The 18,270-nt window shown below is 41.6% G+C and overlaps 1 pseudogene; it reads right to left on the bottom strand.

The window, feature by feature from the left end:
• Positions 1-13,173: 13,173 nt before the first annotated feature.
• Positions 13,174-13,550, bottom strand: LOC110562702 (large ribosomal subunit protein eL22-like; annotated as a pseudogene).
• Between the last annotated feature and the right edge of the window lie 4,720 nt (positions 13,551-18,270).

Raw genomic sequence — 18,270 nt, 5'->3', positions numbered from 1 at the left:
GATGACTCAAAGGCTGCTGTACCACCAAAAGCTCACACCAGTTTGATGATGCATAAAAGTTGGACCCCTGGAACTTACTGTGGGACTTACAGGAAGATCAATAGGTCAGAGTCTTGTCTCCTCAGCATCCGTTATTGCTTGTTTAACTGTGAGGAAGGAAATGCCTTGTGAATCTGGTTTCAGGAACTTCCTGAACCTTGCAAGTTGCTCACTCCCAAGTTTTAATGAGCCTCTATAAAGAACTTCCTCAATCTTAATGTGCCTCCCTAAAAGATTAAATGTTTAAACTTGGAAGAAATTGTTATACAACAACAGGCTATAAAAATAGAAAGGAGATTATCTTGTGGGAAGGAGCTTGAAAGGATGAGTGGACAAAAAAAGTTAAGGGGGGGGGAAACAAAAATATCTTATTTTTTCTCATATGTGGAATCTCAGTTAAACTGTGTATGAGTAATACATAAAAGAAGAAAGGAGACTATTTGCAGTAGGAAGGAGACATGGGGAGAGGAAGACAAAACAGAATGAAGGGCAATAAAATGTTATAATAAACTCATGTTGTATGACAACTAAAACTGAATAACAACAACAACAACAATAATAAGAGAAGGATATCAACTCTGCCTTTTGGGGAGACAGATTACTTAATTGAATTCAAGTAATCAAGTTTGAAAGAACATTGACAACGTTCACTAGAATCTCAATAATGATCTGTGCAACAAAGAAAATTTCCATTAATAACACATTCTCTGCTAATATAAACCTATCTGTGGAAGCAAAATTCAAACAAAGTGAATGTGTGAGTTTGAGTGTGGTGCCAACTCATGCCTAGGTTCTGGCAGAATGGAAAGAGCTGGCTGAGAATTAAGCTCTATATAGAAGCTCTGCTTTTAGGCAGAGAAAGGATTCCAGAGTTTCAAAATTCTTTCCTTTCAAGACATTTTTTTTGAAGTGAGGTATTCTAATTCTTTTCAAAAAGGTACTCTTAACAGTATAAAAAATGTGCTAAACTTTTAAAATTTAGCACATTATTTCTCTCCTGTTCTTTTTGGAAAAAAAAATCAACAAAAACAGTAATTCCCAAGGGTCAGATAGGAGGTCAAAGCTCAGTTGTATAGCATCTGGTTAGCATTCATGAAGACCTGAGTTTGATGCCTAAGTTACCCAAACCAACCAACAAACTCCCTTGAATATATACCTGTATAACCAACAATAATAACTCTTAACTATAAACGTTATGCTGATTCCAATGGATTGAGAATAATGGAGCTTTGTGATCACAAATTCCCTTGAGGAAACTTCATCATGAGCAGGAGTAAATGGTGCTACCTATGGTATCTCTCATTGGTCAAGTCTATGGTGCCCCTTGGAAGGTGATGGAAGAGGAAGTTGGCAATTTATGGTACACATTGGTTATCTGTTTATCTGTCTATCTATCTTGACTTTTTTGAGACAGGGTTTCTTTGTGTAACAGAGCCCTTGCTGTCCTGGACCCCCTGAGTTCTCAAAGATTCTCCTGCCTCTGTCTCCCAAGTGCTGGGGTTAAAGGCATGTGCCACCATGCCTGGTACATAGGTACTTTAAATGCAAATGCAATTAACTCACAACCACTCTTACTTTCTTGTTTGTAATTTTCCACACTTTGGTTTTCAGTCTGTAGATACCAAAACCTTAGTAGGTTTTCTTTCTTAGGCTTTTTTTTTTTTTTTTTTGTTACACGATGACTTTTCAAGATGGTTTATTCTAGTATCTGCTGAGGCTTAGGTATGTTTTATTTTCTTATTTATTTTAACTAGAAAGATACAATTTGGAGAAAGTACCTTTTCCCACTCTATTGTGCACCCTTGGAGCTGAGGAAAAGAAAAGATGAACTGACACCAAGAAGCAAAGGTATTTCCCCAGAGCCAATGGGAATGTTTTTTTGCCCCCTCTCCTTCTCTCATGTATTTTGTTCTCTGCTGTTCCCCCCAAAGTCCTCTCTTCCTCCAACTCTTTGTCCTTCTATCCTTTTCTCCTCCTCTTCTTCCTTCCTTCTGGTACAGGAAAAATTGGATCCCCTGGGAGTCCCTAGTCTCATTAATAAAATAATTTAAAAGTGTACTTAAATAGAAGCACAATGACAATTTTATTAGAGTTCAAAAGACAAACTGCATAGCAGGCAAGCTGGAAACTTCAGTGGCTTCTTCCACTTAGAGGAGAACGGGGGAGAAAAGGGAAAGATCCCTGCAGTGTAATCTCATGGAGGTCAGACACACGGTTGACGAGCAGTCATATGGTGGGGAGGGAAGCTTTAGAGAAAGAGAAGGGAACCCAATGTACTGGGAGAAAAACCCAAAGTGTTAAGAAAAGCATGCCTAGAAAAAGATAGAAAAAGCTGCCTATTACTGAATAATCCTCCAATATATAAAACCCTTAAGTGTCTACAGTACATAAGGAAAAGTTTGAGAGCTAATTATTCCATCTCTTAAACATGGCTTGAGAACAGCCCTTTTCCTGGGGTGGACCCTTACCCAAAGTGTTTGACAGTGTCTCCTGGGATATTAGGTCTGCACTCAAGCCAGAAAGTTTTTTTTTTTTAATTCTTCTTTCATATATTACATCTCAGCATAACAAGCTACAATAAGACCAGGCATACACCATCACATCAAGGCTGGATGAGGCAACCGAGGTGGAAAAACAGTGTCCCACAGACAGGCAAAAGGAGAGTCTATTCTTGACTAGAAGCTTTTTCTCTATAACAGTCCTTCCTTTCTTCCTAATCCTTCCCTCCTCTTCCCCTCTTCCTCAGTTTCCTCCTTTTCTACTCCCTCTCCCGTCCCTCCAACATGGTCTTAGCAAGATGAAGTCCTCTTTGCACTCACTGCCTCCCCCACCCCCACCCCCCATGAACTGGAACCTTTTAAAGCTGTGAGCCAAAATAAATCTCTCCTCAATTTGGACTATTCTCTTTTCATTTGTGTGCATGCATGTGTGCTCATCATGCCATAGGTGTGAGGGTCCTTGCAGAGGCCAGGAGATGGTGTGTGAGCCTCTTAGCTGGAGTGACAGGCAATTGCAAGCAGCCTCATATGGGTGATAGGATAGGGACTCTGGTCCCTCCAGAAAAGCAGCAAATGCTTTTAAGCACTGAGGCCTCCCTATAGGAAGACCCTGTGTCCCTTAAATCACTGCTTTCAGGTTTTTTGTCACATCGACCAGAAATGTAATGTGTGCTCAGATTTTGATTAATCAAAGTAGCAGGTATCCCATGATGGCCTTGAAGCAATGTCTTTGGTGGATCGCCAGTAACACCTTCCTGATGATGGCAGATGGCAATTTAATTTCAAGTTGGCCTGGAAAGGGATTTTTTTAATCACCCCCCCCCCCCTTTGGCTGTAGTGAGAATCCTGGGGAGAAAAGCCCCCAGAGAGTGCTTATTCTGAAAGATTGGATTTCTCATGGAATTTTAATTGGAAGAATTGGGAATAGTGACTGTAAGTTGACCAATGAATAATTTCCACATGGGAAAAAAATCTACATACAGTTGTTGTTGGAGATATCAAAGTCTGCAGCCTCTTCTACGGCTATGGCTCTCATAAATCCAGACTTTCCCCTGGTGCCTTATCTTGGTACTGTGCTGTGAGACCTACTTGTCCTCCTGCTGCCATGAGGCCCCTAAACATTCTTGGATAACTGTTATTTTATATTTATGTTTCCTTGAGGACTCTCTGAAGCCAGTAATGGCATCTGCTCCCACAGTTTTTAGGACATTAAAGCCTGAGCTTCTCTCTGTACTGGGTGATGTATGGCAGGCGCTGTGTATCCACCGCATTTTAATCAGTTTCTTTGGTCTCTGCTTCCGAGGATACATGTTTTCTGAATCGTGACATTGACAGATAGAGGCTCTCATAAGCTGTATTCGTAAATTATGAAAAATGTGAGAATTATATTTTTCTTAACTGGGTCAATTTCCCTCAAAAGGGGAAGATGGGCTATTTGCTTAGACAGGGCAGGCTGAGTAGACCCCGCTGTTTGGAAGAATATAGAATAACACTTGTGCAGCGCCTCTGTGCATGTTTATTCATTTTTAGGTGAGAAGACATTCATTGGTTATGTTGTTCATGCCACATAAAAGAGTTTTAGGTAAAACACAATTCTGTAGATATAAGCCATGCTTTGAAACAATTGTTCCATGAGAATTTTTTTTTTCAAATGATATTTATGACCTCGCATTAAGCTACTTCTTACGCTGTCATTTCACGATACTGAGGAAAGAAGTCATGGAAATAAATGATTTGAATACATGCCTTTCCCAGCTCTTACTGTTTGGCCCCAGGAACACTGCTTGGGTGTTGCTAAGGAGATTTTGTGTGTTCTGTCATTTCTGCTTGTTGTTATTGTTGTTATTGTTTGCTTTATTTTTGAGGCTGGGTCTTGCCACGCTACCCAGGATGGTCTTGAACTCCTGATCTACCTGCCTTAGCCTTCTTAGTTTCTGAGGTCAAAGGTGTGCACACCACACCTAGATTTGCTACAGATTTATATAATGAAGGAATTTCCCAACGTCCATCTTAGAATTTATCTGAGAGTAATATTTTCCTACTCTTTCCACAGAGCTTCAGTTTAGAAATTGCCAGTGGGTTTTAATTAAAAAAACAAAAACAAAAACAAAAAAAACAAAAAGATAATGAGAGTGCAATAGATTCATGAAGCAGATTAAATAAAGTTTTCTTTATTGCAAGTTTTCAAAACCTTTCAAATGTTACTGTGGAGTATAGTCTCCAGGAGGCAATTAAATTATATTGTTCTCTCTAGATGCTCTGATCACAAATTCATTGTTAACATATCCTTTCGTTGAACTAAGGCTTGACCAAACATCATTGCACAGGTGCTGATCTCCCATGGTTCAGCGGGAAAACAGAGCCTAGAGGAGGAAATTGGTGTGTATGAAACCATACATATAGAGACTCAGATCTTGGAGTGGAGCCCCTCAGGTCCCCATGATTCTCTCCGTGATTTCATGCCAGCTTCCTTTGGTTATACTTCCTTACACGGTTGCCATCACTGGAGAAGTCCCTCCACAGTCTTATAACAATTTATTTTAACAATTTTATTTGGATTCAAATAATAAAATGATTTGTAAAAATTTTAATTATCCATTTATCTCTCTCTGTGTATGTGTGTGTGTGTGTGTGTGTGTGTGTGTGTGTGTGTGTGTAAACCAGAGCTTAACATTGGTTGTCTTTCTCAACTGTTCTCCAACTTTTTTTTTTCTTTCTGAATTTAGAGCTTGCTACTTGGCTAATCTTGCTGGCCAGCAGGTCCAGGGGACACTTGAGTAACCACCACCCTTGCACTGGAATTACATTTGCATTGGTACATCCATCTTTGCATTTAAATGGTCGCAGGGCACGTGGATTCACACTTGTACGGGTGAGCACGGCACTGACTGCTTTGCCTGGCCCTCTCCATTTTGTAACAGAATTCTTCTTTTTATACTCTTTTCGCTTTGGCTTTTATATTTCTTTGCTTTATTTCTTATTTTGCTTTTTTTTTTTTTTTTTTTTTTTTTTTTAGATAGGAGAAGGGTCTTGCTTGGATTCAACCTTTTGGGACCTATTCTCCGAAATGCTGGGGCCATAGGTGTGCACCACTGTGCCTGCCACACTTTTATAAACTGTGAGTTTAAATATATGACTGCCCATATCTCCTGTCTCCAAATATTCATGGTGTCCCCCATTATTTCTGCACACATATAATTTCCCATCTTAACCTTTCTAAGTAGATTTATTTTGTTGTGAGAGAAACCACAGAACTTCCAATAGTAACATTTAGAATAAAAGCTTTACTTTCTATCCTTTTTCCTTCTCCTCCTTTTCCTCTTCCTCCTCCTCCTCTTCTTTGAATCCTGAAGATCAAACATAGGACCTCATGCATACTGAGTAAACATTTTATTATAGCTTCCACTTTTTTTTTCAAGCATATGACACTGTGCTGGCTAATTTTTATGTCACCTTGACACAGGCTAGAGAGAAGACTCCAACTGAGAAAATGCTTCCGTAAGACTTGGGTGTAACCAAACCTGTACAGCATTTTCTTAATTAGCTATTTATGGGGGAGGGCCCAGTCCATTGTGAATCTTGACATCCCTCGGCTGGTGGTTCTCGGTTCTATAAGAAAGCAGGCTGAACTAGCCATATGAAGCAAGCCAGAAAGCAGCATTTCTCCATGGTGTCTGCATCAGCTCTTGCCTCCGGGTTCTTGTCTCATTTGAGTTCCTGTCCTGACTTCTTTAGTGATGAACTAAGATGTGGAAATCTAAGCTGAATAAGCCCTTTCCTTCCCAAGTGGCCCCTGAGTGTTGAGAGCGTGGTGTGCTGTGGGAGTTTAGGATTTTTAGAATGCTGAGAGAAGTACAGATGATGGAGGCCTGGCTAATGGAATTTCAGAGGGAAACACAAACTCTACCAGGGCCATTTGTGTGAAGATCCTGAGGGTATCTGTCTGGTAAGCTGGAACTGAAGATTTGGTTGTGATTAACAAGAGACAGGAAGCACTGAATAAAACCTTTGTTTTTTCTGGGACAATGGATGTTGGTCAGCTGGGCCTGAAGAATCAGCTGTGATTAAGAGGAGGCCAGCATCACTGACTTGAAACCTCTGGGAAACGCTTCTTCAGCTGGCACATGCAAGCTGTATTTAGAGGTGGCCAAGGTTGTATCTTGTGTTGGCAGCCAAGCTTGGTCACATATAAAAGTCTCCCATATGGTACTGGTTTTGAAGGCATGAAAGGGTCATGGAGAACAGCTGAGGCATGGCACTGTGAGAGGTCAGAAGAGATCATTGGTGAAGGTGTAGCTGGAATAGCATTGAAGGCCCAGGATTAGAAGAGTCATGGAGAAAAGTTGAGGCTTTGCACTGTGAAGAGAGCTCAGGAGAGGCTATTGGTGAAAGTGTAATCCAGCTGCAGCAGGAAGACCCCCACATTTTGGAGATGCCAAATGGGATGACCACAAAGAATGGCAGCAGCAGTGGAGTAGATCCTGCCCAAGCTTAGAAGGCAAGCTGTGTGTGCTGCAGAGGGCAGAGCTGGAGAAGTGACCCAAGCCCTTCTGCGAAGCCCAGAAGGTCATGAGTGAATTCCAGATACTGAACATTTAATTATTTAGACCATAGGAGTGTGGTTTTCCTTTATTCAGGTTATGACTGTGCCCTGGTTATTCCTTCTTGAAGCAAGAAAGTATTTTTTTAATTTTTAAATTTTTTATTGTATAGGATTCGACAGTTGGCAAAATTTAAGTTTTCAAAAGGGATTTGGATTTTAAAAGAGACAAAATTTTTATAGAAACTGAACTTTAAAAGTGTTTAAATTGGTAAAGAATGTGGAACACTTTTAAGTTTGTAATTTGTTTTGTATATGTGATATTTATTTATCTAAGATCTTGAAGATGAACCAAAGAGAAAAGGATATGTGTTAAAATGTGTTGTGTGTCAAGCTGACAAGGGGTCAGTTGTGCTGGCTAATTTTATGTTAACTTGACACAGCCTAGAGTCATCTAAGCAGGGGAATCCCGAATTGAGAAAATGCCTTTATAAGACTGTGTGTGGGTCTCTGTAAACACCAGTGCTGGTTCAGACTTTGACAGTCTGACACCAGATAACTGTAGACATGTTTAAACACAGCACGACTAGGAAGAAGGTTTCCTGGCAATAAAGAATTTAATCCTGTATGCACAACAAATCGTAAGGCATGGTTGCATTAAAACTCATGCAATGTATAATTAATATCTTCCGTAAAGATAGGTTCCACAGATTAACTGAGGAAGCAGGCTCAAGATACATGAGTGCATAATGCAGGTAGTGGGAGAGGGTGTTAGTCCAGACTGACTGGAATGAATAAGCTAAAATTAAGGGAGAGCTGCTGTGGTCTGGCCATAGAGATAGCACAGAGAGGGACAAGGAGGAGCAGCAGCAGCCACATCTCCTCTCAGGGCTGTAGTACTTACATACCCTCTCAAGAGTCCCCAGAATTCCAAAGGTCATACACTTGCAGAGTCTATCTTCAGCTGGCAAAATCATGCCCCTGCCAGAGCATGGAGCAAGTCATAGTTAGAGATAAGCAGCCCCTTATCTCACACCTGGAATCAAAACCAAAACATATTCCTATAACATGTCTATGCTTTTTGTTTTTAATTCAAATCCTGAAATTAAAAAAAAAATTATTTATCATGTATACAGCATTCTGCTTGCACACCAGAAGAGGGCACCAGATCTGACTGTAGGTTATGAGCCACCATGTGGTTGCTGGGAATTGAACTCAGGACCTTTGCAAGAACAGCCAGTGCTCTTAATCTCTGAGCTATCTCTAACAAAATTCTCACTATACTTTGTGTTTTGAGTCTCATCAGCAAGGAATAAGAGCTCTGATTCTTCTCATCCTCACCGGAATCTGCTGTTTTCTCTGCTTTGGATTTTGATAGCTAAGGTTTGTGTGTGTGTGTGGAGAGAGAAAGAGAGAGAGAGAGAGAGAGAGAGAGAGAGAGAGAGAGAGAGAGAACCTGTTCACATTTCGTACCACACCTCCCCCTCATTCTGTTTTACTCCTTGTGGGCTGCACAGCCATCATCAGTGGACTCATCTGCTTCTCTCCCTGTCAGTGAGCACCTTGGTTATGACATTGTTAAAGTTCCATTGGGTTGAACAGACAAAAGTTCAGAGGCTAAAAGGTCAAAGATTCAGTGTGAAGAACCACTTACTGGGAAGGGAGAAAATGCTTATCATTTAGAAGAAAAAGAAAAACAAAATACAACAAACAAAACAAACTATCCCCCAACCCATGCTTAGGGTCTCTGGCTCGCTAGCCTTCCTGCCTCAGTGAGTCAGGGCTGGTCGAAGTGGTAAAAATGTATACTGCCATTTGACTGCAAAGCTCAAGGAATTTCCCTCTCCTTTATTTTTATTTTTTTTCACAATTTATTCATTATATATCCCGATTGAAGCCCCCTCCCTCAACTCCTCCCAGTCCCACCCTCCTCCTTCTTCTCCCCATACCCTTCCCCTAGTCCACTGAAAGGGGGAGTTCTCCTCCTTTGCCATCTTCCCTCTTAATAAAGACATTCCAATCACAGGAATCCTAAGGAATGCTGGAATCTGACCTCTATATCCTTGCAATGAATATATTGTGAAAATAATAACAATAGTTTGGAGTGGAAAAAGACAATGAGCGAAGTTCGTTTGTAAACATTTCTCTTTCTGAAGGACATATTTTTAAGCTATAAAACTGTAAGGTAAGTTTTATGGGCTTTGTCTTCCTTCATAGCTCTATAAAATCATGGTTTTATTGGTGCCATCCCTCTGTGTGAAGTCAATGATGGATAAGCAGATGATCATTTTATTTCCTGGTGGAGACAAGCTGTGCTGGGCTTTATTATACCTACTCCATTCCCAAAATGAGGGTTGAAAGTGCATGCTAGTTCATTCTCTTTGGCAGAGAGGAGCTGTAAACACGGTCCCATCTTCTTGCTCTTCTTATTACATTAGAAAATTCCAACGATTATGGGTTTTTACTTCTCTTGTGGGAAGCTTGCAAATAATATTTATAAGCTCTTCGCTTCCTGTTTCTCAGATGCAAATGCAATGTTACCTGGAGTGACACAGGATACAGCATTAATTAGTTTCAATATATTCTATCATGAATATCAGTGGCATTTTTGATCAGCATACTAAGATTAGCTATCCTTTTAGTCAAAAAAGTTTTTCTTAATTTGTCCTCAAAGAGATTTTTTCAGCGCTGGTGGGTGGATATCTTAGCTGGCAGAACATTCATGATACCAGACACCACAGAACCCAGGGATGGTGGTACATTCCTGTAATTCCAGGACATAGGGGTGGCAGTTGGAGGATCAGGAGTTCAAGGTCACCGTTGGTTACATAGTGAATTCAAGGACAGCCTGAGCAACATTAACACCCTGACTCAAAAGAAGCAAACAAATAAAAAGGAGGAGAAAACTTTTCCCTTCTTGGTACTTCTGGGTCACACATCTTGTTTGTATACTCTGATGACCTTCCTGTTGTCAGGGAAACCTCATATTAAATGGTTCCCAGGTGTTGGTCCCTTCTGTTCCAATAGCCAGGAAAGACTGTCTAAGTTTGACTGGTAGAGGGCAGAAAACCAGTCTCCTGTTTCATGCCAAGTATGGAAAAAAACTTTTGGTTTTGTGGAACATCTTAGAAGATGATCAGTGTTAGGTCTCAAACTCAGGACAAACTAACTGAGGTCCGTACTTAACATATCAAAGTGATGCTGGCTGCAAGTCCCTCTCATCATCATCAAGACTTCTATGGAGTCCTGGCTCCTCTCAGCACTTCTCACCCTGCCCCCTACCCTGAACCTCTCCAGCTCCTGAGCTTCACTTCCCTTTCCCCATATTCTTTGACTCCTAATATTATTATACCCAGTTCGCGAGCCCCCAAAAGATCTACAGGAATCGACTCCGTTGCAAAACACATGAGGGTCTTTTTATTGTAAATTACAAGCTGCAGCTTGGGCCCACAACACCCACCGCCGAAGCGGTGGGAGCTGAGTGCACTGTCCCCAGGTTAGTTGGGTGATTTATAGATTCTGGTCCTTCCCAGCATGCAATTCCTGCCTGGCAAGCATCTATTGGTCAAGATGCTACATTTTGAATCGATTGGCTATAGGAAGGTTCCCAGACCATTGACCATGACCAGGTGTCCCTCCCTAGGGGGAGGGTCCAGTTTCCTAGCAACTGTATCTCTAGTGGGTGGGGAAAGAACGCAGCAAGGTGGCTCTTCCCCTCAGGGCATTACTAGACTTCTCCACCCACATAGTTCAGGCCTTAATTAATAATAGCTGCTAATTTTTAATCTTTTTGGTCTCTCAATATAACCTTGCCATTTTGAGTTCACCATCTCTTGGTCTCTGAATTCCGGTGTACTCCTTTTTGCTCCCTCTCTCTTTCTTCCACCTCCCCCACTCATGGCCTGGTTCAGTCTGGATCCTTCCAGACCCCTCTGGCTGTGCTCTTCCATACACACACACACACACATATACAGTAAACCTTTTCAACCATACTTAGGAGCAGTCATGTCCTCATTGTTTTTATTTCAATCAGTGAGGTGTTGTGAAGAGTTGATATTAAGCAATCCTGTAGTCAGTTAGGGACTGTCTCGGGGTCAGCAGCGGGAATACAAGAGAGATGCATGCTCACCTGAATGCTCTCTCTTCTAATGTAATAGATTCAGGAATCACACAACTTTCTGCCATCTGTGGTTAGAAAATTTATCCAACTCTTAAATGGACAAGTTAGAGAGAGAAAGATAGGTAATTAGGTTTAAAATCACATTTAAATGATCAGATTCTGAGATACAGGAGAACCATAGATGGAGATCATCCCTGTGGTCATGAATCTACAGACAGGTGTGATCTTCTTGAAGTACCTACAGGCTAAAGGGTACATTAGGACCTGGTCTCTCATTCCCTTCTTAGGAGTATGAGACAGGTAGCCCCATCATTCTATTCTTAGTTTTTCACTTATTGTGAGATATATTAAGCATCTGTTTATCTCAAGCCACTTCATGAAGCCGCTAGTCCAGCATACTGAAGTTACCTGAAGATCTGGCCTCTGTTCTCTGTTCTTTTTAGGCCTTTGCTTTCTTAAAGGAGGGATGCAGAGAAGGAGGGATGAAGGAAGAGAGAAGGGGATGTGTGGATTCATGATCTAGGACATTGTTTGCAGGAGGTAGAAACTAGGAGGTGGGCTTGGCTGGAGGAAGTCTGCCCCTAGTGCATGCCTTTGAGAGGTGTATCTTGTTACTACCTCCTTCTAATCTCCCCTCTGCCTCTTGGCAGCAAGGGGTGAGCAACTTTGTTTTGCTGTGCACCCTTCACCATGACTTTAAAAAAAATTATTTTTTGGGTTTTTTTGAGACAGGGCTTCTCTGTGTAGTCCTGGCTGTCCTGGACTCGCTTTGTAGACCAGGCTGGCCTTGAACTCACAGAGATCAGCCTGCCTCTGTCCCCCAGAGTGCTGGGATTATAGGCATGTGCCACCCTGCCTGGCTCTTCATCATATTTGACCTGAACTGAGAACCAAAATAATGGGGTCAAATAACTGTGAACTAAAACTTCTGGAACCATAAGCCACACCCTGCTTTCAAGTTGTTTATGTCAGATATTTTGTTATAGTAATGAAAAACTGACTAATATTCATTGGGATGCAGGGAGACCAGGCCCAATTTTGAATTAATTGGTTGAATTTTGACAGGTTGAAGCTAGCAATAACACTATTCTCCTGACAATGACTTATAGAAGTTCAAGGTGTTACCCATCGTGCTACAGAGCCTTGACCTTGATTTTACTTAATGTTTTAAGAGATTACTAATCTGATTTTCAAAGTGGCTGGGTTGTCTACAAATTCTCTAGATCAGAGTATGAAGGTCTGAGGTATGAAGACTTTAATTTCTCCATGCCCTCCTACCAAGGATCACTTCTCCCTGGTAGTGGGGCCTTGCCAGGCCACAGAAGAAGAAGATCCAGGCAGTCCTGATGAGACTTGACAGGCTAGGGTCAGACAGCAAGGAAGGAGGGCTCCCGCTTTCAGTGTTCTAGAGGAGGGGGGTGGGGAAAGAGGGATGGAGGGTGGGACTGGGAGGAGATGAGGGAGGGGGCTACAATTGGGATATAAAGTGAATGAATTGTAAAAAATAAAAAATTAAAAAAATTTAAAAATGACTTTGTAAGATCCAGCTGTAAGGCATTTTCTTAATTAGTTATAAGTTTTGGGAAGGGCCCAGCCCATTGAGGGTGGGACCATCTTTGGAATGGAGGTCATTGGTTCTATAAGAAATCAGGCTGAGAAAACCATGACTGGCAAGTCAGTAAGCAACACTTCTGCATTGCCTCCACATCAGTTCCTGTCTCCTGGTTCCTGCCTTAATTGAGATCCTGGTCTGGCTTCCTTCCATGGTGACTAGTGATGGAGAAGTGTGAACCCAATAATCCCTTTCTTCCCCAACTTGATTTTGGTCATGGTGTTTCACCATAGCAATGATAATCCTAAGTCAGACAAGGCACATACTTTCACATGTAGTTTTTGTTTTTCTTTTCTTTTCTTTTTTTTTTTTGTTCCTAAATTTTATTTATGAATTAATACAAAACATTCCAGACCAATGTGTCTTAAACCTCTTCCTCCTCTTTATTCTGGTTAATCTGGAAATAACACAATTTATAACTCTCTTTGCTGTTGGTGATAACACACAACTGGTCTTGAAGATGGTTCTTCTTCAAATATTTTTTGGTGAAATATTTTAAATACCTTTTGGAGAAGGGAACCTCAGAGGTGACAGTGATCTTGTTCTTGCTCCATTTGATGGTCACAACCCCTCCAACAAGATTCCCAGCTTTCCCATTGATTTTCTTGATTTTCTCCTGGAGGAACTGCTCAAAATTGGCAGCATCCATCTTCAACGGGATGGGCATAGTCAAAGGTGAATTTCAAAACCTGCATTTTTTTTTTGGCCCCCCTTTGCCACAAGCTTTTTCAGCTTTTTCATGGGCACTATGGCAGCAGAGGAGGCAGATGTTTTTGTTTTTCTTAATGTAAATATTATACTTTTCTTTTAGGGGGTCACATACTTTTGTCTTGTTACAATTCTAGGCATGACTTTCTTCTCACCCCTACTCTTTTTCTGACCTTTTCCTGGGCTGCCGTTTCTTCTTTTTCTTCTTTGCTTGCTTGCTTATTTATTTGTTTAGTATCCTGGTTGACTTTAATGAAGTTTCTTTTCTCTTCTGTGTGTTGAATCTGATGTCATTTCCTAAGCTGGCACAGCCACAGCCTGTGTTCAATCACTGAGGAATGACAATATTTTGAGCTGGATCTTCTTCAGTGCCTCTTCGATCTGTCCCTTTAAAGTTTCTGCCTTTGTTGGTATTGTGAGGCACTACTAATTTGCTCACTGGTAAGTCTATTGTTTCCAATGAGGCCTTGTGGGCAAAATTTATTTCACAATCAGAACTAATTAAATTTTTGTCCCTTTGCATGGGTGGATTTCATTGTTTCCTCCTCCTCCTCCTCTTCCTCCTCCTCATCCTCCTCCTCCTCCTCTTCTTCTTCTTCCTCTTCTTCTTCTTCTTCTTCCTTTTATAATTTATAACTTTATTTAACCATGACACAATGATTATTAAAATTAGCTCACCAGAGACTTTACTTTTCCTCCTCCATGGGTAGGTTCTGAAGGCAGTCTTTTACAATTTATTCTGACTCCAGGAAGGATCTTTTGGTTATTATTTCCTGTTGCTGTCTAATGAACTCAGCTGACCTGCGATGTGGCTTCTTTTTTTTTTTTCATGGAACTGCTAACATCTTTGTAATTACTTTCCACCAAAAATATCAATTGTTTCTGAGCACCCACAGGCTCTTCTAGACCACAGTGTTCCCAAGAAAGTCCATTTCATTAGAGGAGGGCTTTTAAGTTTTGTCACTTCTAGAGAGCTAGAAGCGAGGAGAACTGCTTGATTCTGTTGTGGTAATGCTCTTTTTCTTTAAAATATTAAATTTTTTTTTCATAATTTATTCACTTTATATCCTGATTATAGCCTCCTCCCTCATCTCCTCCTGGTCCCGCCCTCCCTCGCTCTTCTCCTTTCCTTCACCTCCCCTAGTCCTCAGAAATGGGGAGTCTTCCTCCCCTACTGTTAGGACTGATGGTATCCTTTCCTCTGTAGCCTGGGAAGGCTGCTCCACCAGGAGGAAGTAATCAAAGACTAAGCAATAGAATTCTTGTCAGAGACAGCCCCTGCTTCCCTTGCTAGGGAACCCACATGGAGACTGAATTGCCTATAGCCTACATCTGGGCAAAAGGCGGTTCTCTCCTTGCATAGTCCTTAGCTGGTGCATCAGTCTCCACAGGGCCTCCCAGGGCCCAGATTTGTTAGTTTTGTTGGTCTCCTTGTGGGGCTCCTGTCCTCTCCAGGTTCTTCTATCACCCCACTCTTTCAAATAACTCCCTGTGCTCTGCCCAAAGTTTGGCTGTAAGTCTCAGCATCTTCTTCAATCCCCTGCTGGGTGGAGTCTTTCAGAGGACATCTATGGTAGGTTCCTGTCCTGTTGTGGTTATGTTCCTGCTTCATGAGTTCTGTTCGGGGTGAGGCAGTAGCCTCTGGCCCCAATCTTGGCATGGAATCTTTAGTAAGTGACTTAGAATGGGTAGGCCTACTCTCTGAGTGATGCTAAGGTAGTCCTGAAAGGAACAAGCTAACTTTAAAGGTTTCTTTATGAATTCTATACCCCATATTAAACTAAGTTCTCCCAGTACTTTTCCAGAAAGCACAAGGACAAAAGGAGAAGTGGGTGAGTTGAGACAAGACCCACCCTGTTGCAAAGGAATGCCAAAGGTCTCCACCCCGCTGCGGAGGAATGTCCAGATCTGTAGTATGAGACAGAGTTGCTGGCAACCCATCCAGATGGTCACAGCTCCCCCACCCAGATCGGGGCAGGACTAGATGGACTTGGCACCTAAAATAGACCAATCATTTTAAAAGTCAACCACCCTATAGCCTCTTTATCCAATCCTGTACTGTCAAGCTTACACACTGAACTAGATCTGGTGAGCTATGGAGGAAATAAATGATGGCTGAAGGCCACCTAGTCTTGCTGCCTTAATTTTTTTTAAGCCATGATTTAGTAGTATATGTCTTCATTTGCTTCCATGGAAATTTCATGAGATATGAAATGGCTGAATCTTTAGAAGTTTTGGTATTTATAATTGTCTTTGGCAGGAAGAGATCTGCCAAGTTCTTTACAGTGACTTCCATTTACTATTTATCTTGACATTCGGTGGGAAGATTGGGGGATTTTTCTTAAAGTGTATGCTGCATGGTGCATTATGTGTAGAGACACAGTAGAGGCAGTTTAGTTTCATGGTCAAAACATAAAATTCGGAACCCTGAGTGTTTTGCCTCAGAGACTTAGAGACCATGGGAAAGGTGTAGGTAATTTGCCATTTAGGTACATACTGTATATAAATAAAGGTACTGGAAGAAAGAAGTATCCATCAAGAGTTCTCACACTGTCTTATGAACTAAATATTGTTTTTTATTTGCTCATATAAATTATTCCCTCTATCACTGAAGAGTTCGCTCTTCAGAAACTGGCTACCAGGTAATTTAAAATTACCCCTAAGTGGGCAAGGCAGACACTATTGTTATGGGGATCGCACTGGAGATGACCACTCATAGGAAGTGTTTAGCCAATTGGAAGTCTATTCCAGCCAGCAGGGACTGTACTTAAGTGTTCCAGGGTGTGGGTGTGGCCAGAACATGGGGGTTTTTGAGGGCAGAGACCTCTGTAGGCAGCTGCAGGGGGGCTTCTCAGAGAAAGCAGTTTGAAGAAAACAGTTTTAACAAAAGCCAAGATAAGCAGTTAGCCAGCTGGAATGGCTTGTGCGCAAATAGGCAGCTAACATAAACAACTGCAGGAGATTTTGCACAAACAAGCAGTCTCAACAAAGGCTAAGATAAGTTAGCCAGGACAGCCTGACCTTTGGTTTCTACAACGGAGTTGAATAGTTTTCCATGGGAATTCTCGATCAAGGGGATCTGAGTCTGTTAAACCTGAAAATAACCTCAGCAAGAAGGCAAGATGGAAGAACCTCTGTACTGTCTTGCTGTCATAATAGGAGAAAAGACTAGGAAGACTCACTGCTATGTTTTGAAAATTCTGAAATGTCACCTTATGTTAGTCTGAACATATTTTATTTGTCTGAACAGCTTGTGGCACTGTGTTGGGAAGTTATAAGGCCTGGCTGGTAGAGTTGGGGCACTGTGTGCCTTGCTTGTATCCCACTCTTTTCCTGCTTCCTGCCTGTCATGATGCAAATGGACTCCACCACACATTTGCTTCCCAGGATCTGTTCCTGAATGCCCCCCTCATCTTGCTGGACTGTATCTTTTGGAAGTGTGAGCCCAAACAAATAAATATTTTCTCACTTGGGTTGTTTTTCTCATTTATTTTGTCACAGTGCTGAAGAAAGGAACTCAGTCACTAATAGAGAAATAAATGGCCAGAAAGCTTCAAGGAAATAGAAAAGACAGCTAAAAAGAGCAGAGAGCTCACATGAAAGTGGTGTGAGGGTGGTTTGTGCCTAGCTCTCTGGGAGGAGAAAGATAATTCTATTTGAAAGAGAAAAGGGAAAGAATCAGGAACACTCACAGGAGTAAAAGACCTACGAAGTTTTTCTTTGTGCTATGCATAGATCTCATGCTTTTTGAGAGGAGCGAAGGCAATTCGTAATGCCAATCTTTTTTTCTGATTGATATTTAGCTATGCTTCTCTATGTGGAAATCCATGAAGGGACTGGTCTGTACACATTTCTCATCCTTATTGCATCTTAATAAGAAAATACTAACTGCAATTCCTGCCCACTTTCCTTTTATAGGAAATATGGACAAAAATGGTGTTGGTCAGGAAAGCATCAAAACCAGTTTTTAAAGTAAATGTAAATGACCAGATGTGGTAGTCTGAATGAAGATGACCCATAGACACATAGGGTCTGGGGCTACTGGGAGGTGTGGCTTTGTTGGAGAAAGTGTAACTGGGGGCAGGCTTTGAGGTCTCAGAAGCTCAAGCCGGGCCTAGTGTGCCTCTTTCTCTTTCTGCTGCTTTTCATATAGAACTGCCAGCTACCTCTTCAGCACCATGTCTGCCTTTGTGCGGCCAAGCTTCCTGCCATTATGATAAGGGACTAAACCTCTGAACTGCAAGCCAGCCTTAATTAAATATTTTCCTTATGAGTTGCCGTGGTCATGGTGTCTCTCACAGCCTTAGAAACCATAAGAACAACACCTGCCATTGTTTTTCTTATGAAAAAAATATATAAAGCATATGAACGGCACTTACTTTAATGGAAATATTTGATTCCATAGTTTCATGATTTCTTTCACAGCTGTTGAAACTTAGTTCTGAAATGCTTCCTCTGCTAATAAAATTCTAATGAAAAGGTCATGTAATGGAATTTTTCTTAAGAGAAACAGTGTTTAAGAACTCAGTATTTGAAGGAGCCAAGATGGTGGCGCAGGGAGAACACTGTGTCTGAGAAGCAGGACAGCACTCTCTGTGCAGCGACCAGGAGACTGAACTCTGGGCCCTGAAACCACAGTGGTCGTGTTTCCCAGGTGAGGGGAGGCTCCCATTGAAAGACCCCCGAAGGTTGTCTTCCGTCAGGGAGACCCCGTACCCAAAGATCAACGAGTCCAGTTGTTCGGATGCAACCA

Source organism: Meriones unguiculatus, chromosome 1 (genome assembly GCF_030254825.1).
Source record: "Meriones unguiculatus strain TT.TT164.6M chromosome 1, Bangor_MerUng_6.1, whole genome shotgun sequence".
Taxonomy (NCBI): Eukaryota; Metazoa; Chordata; class Mammalia; order Rodentia; family Muridae; genus Meriones; species Meriones unguiculatus.
The sequence above is the reverse complement of the archived record's forward strand: the minus strand, read 5'-3'. Positions and strand labels throughout refer to the sequence as shown.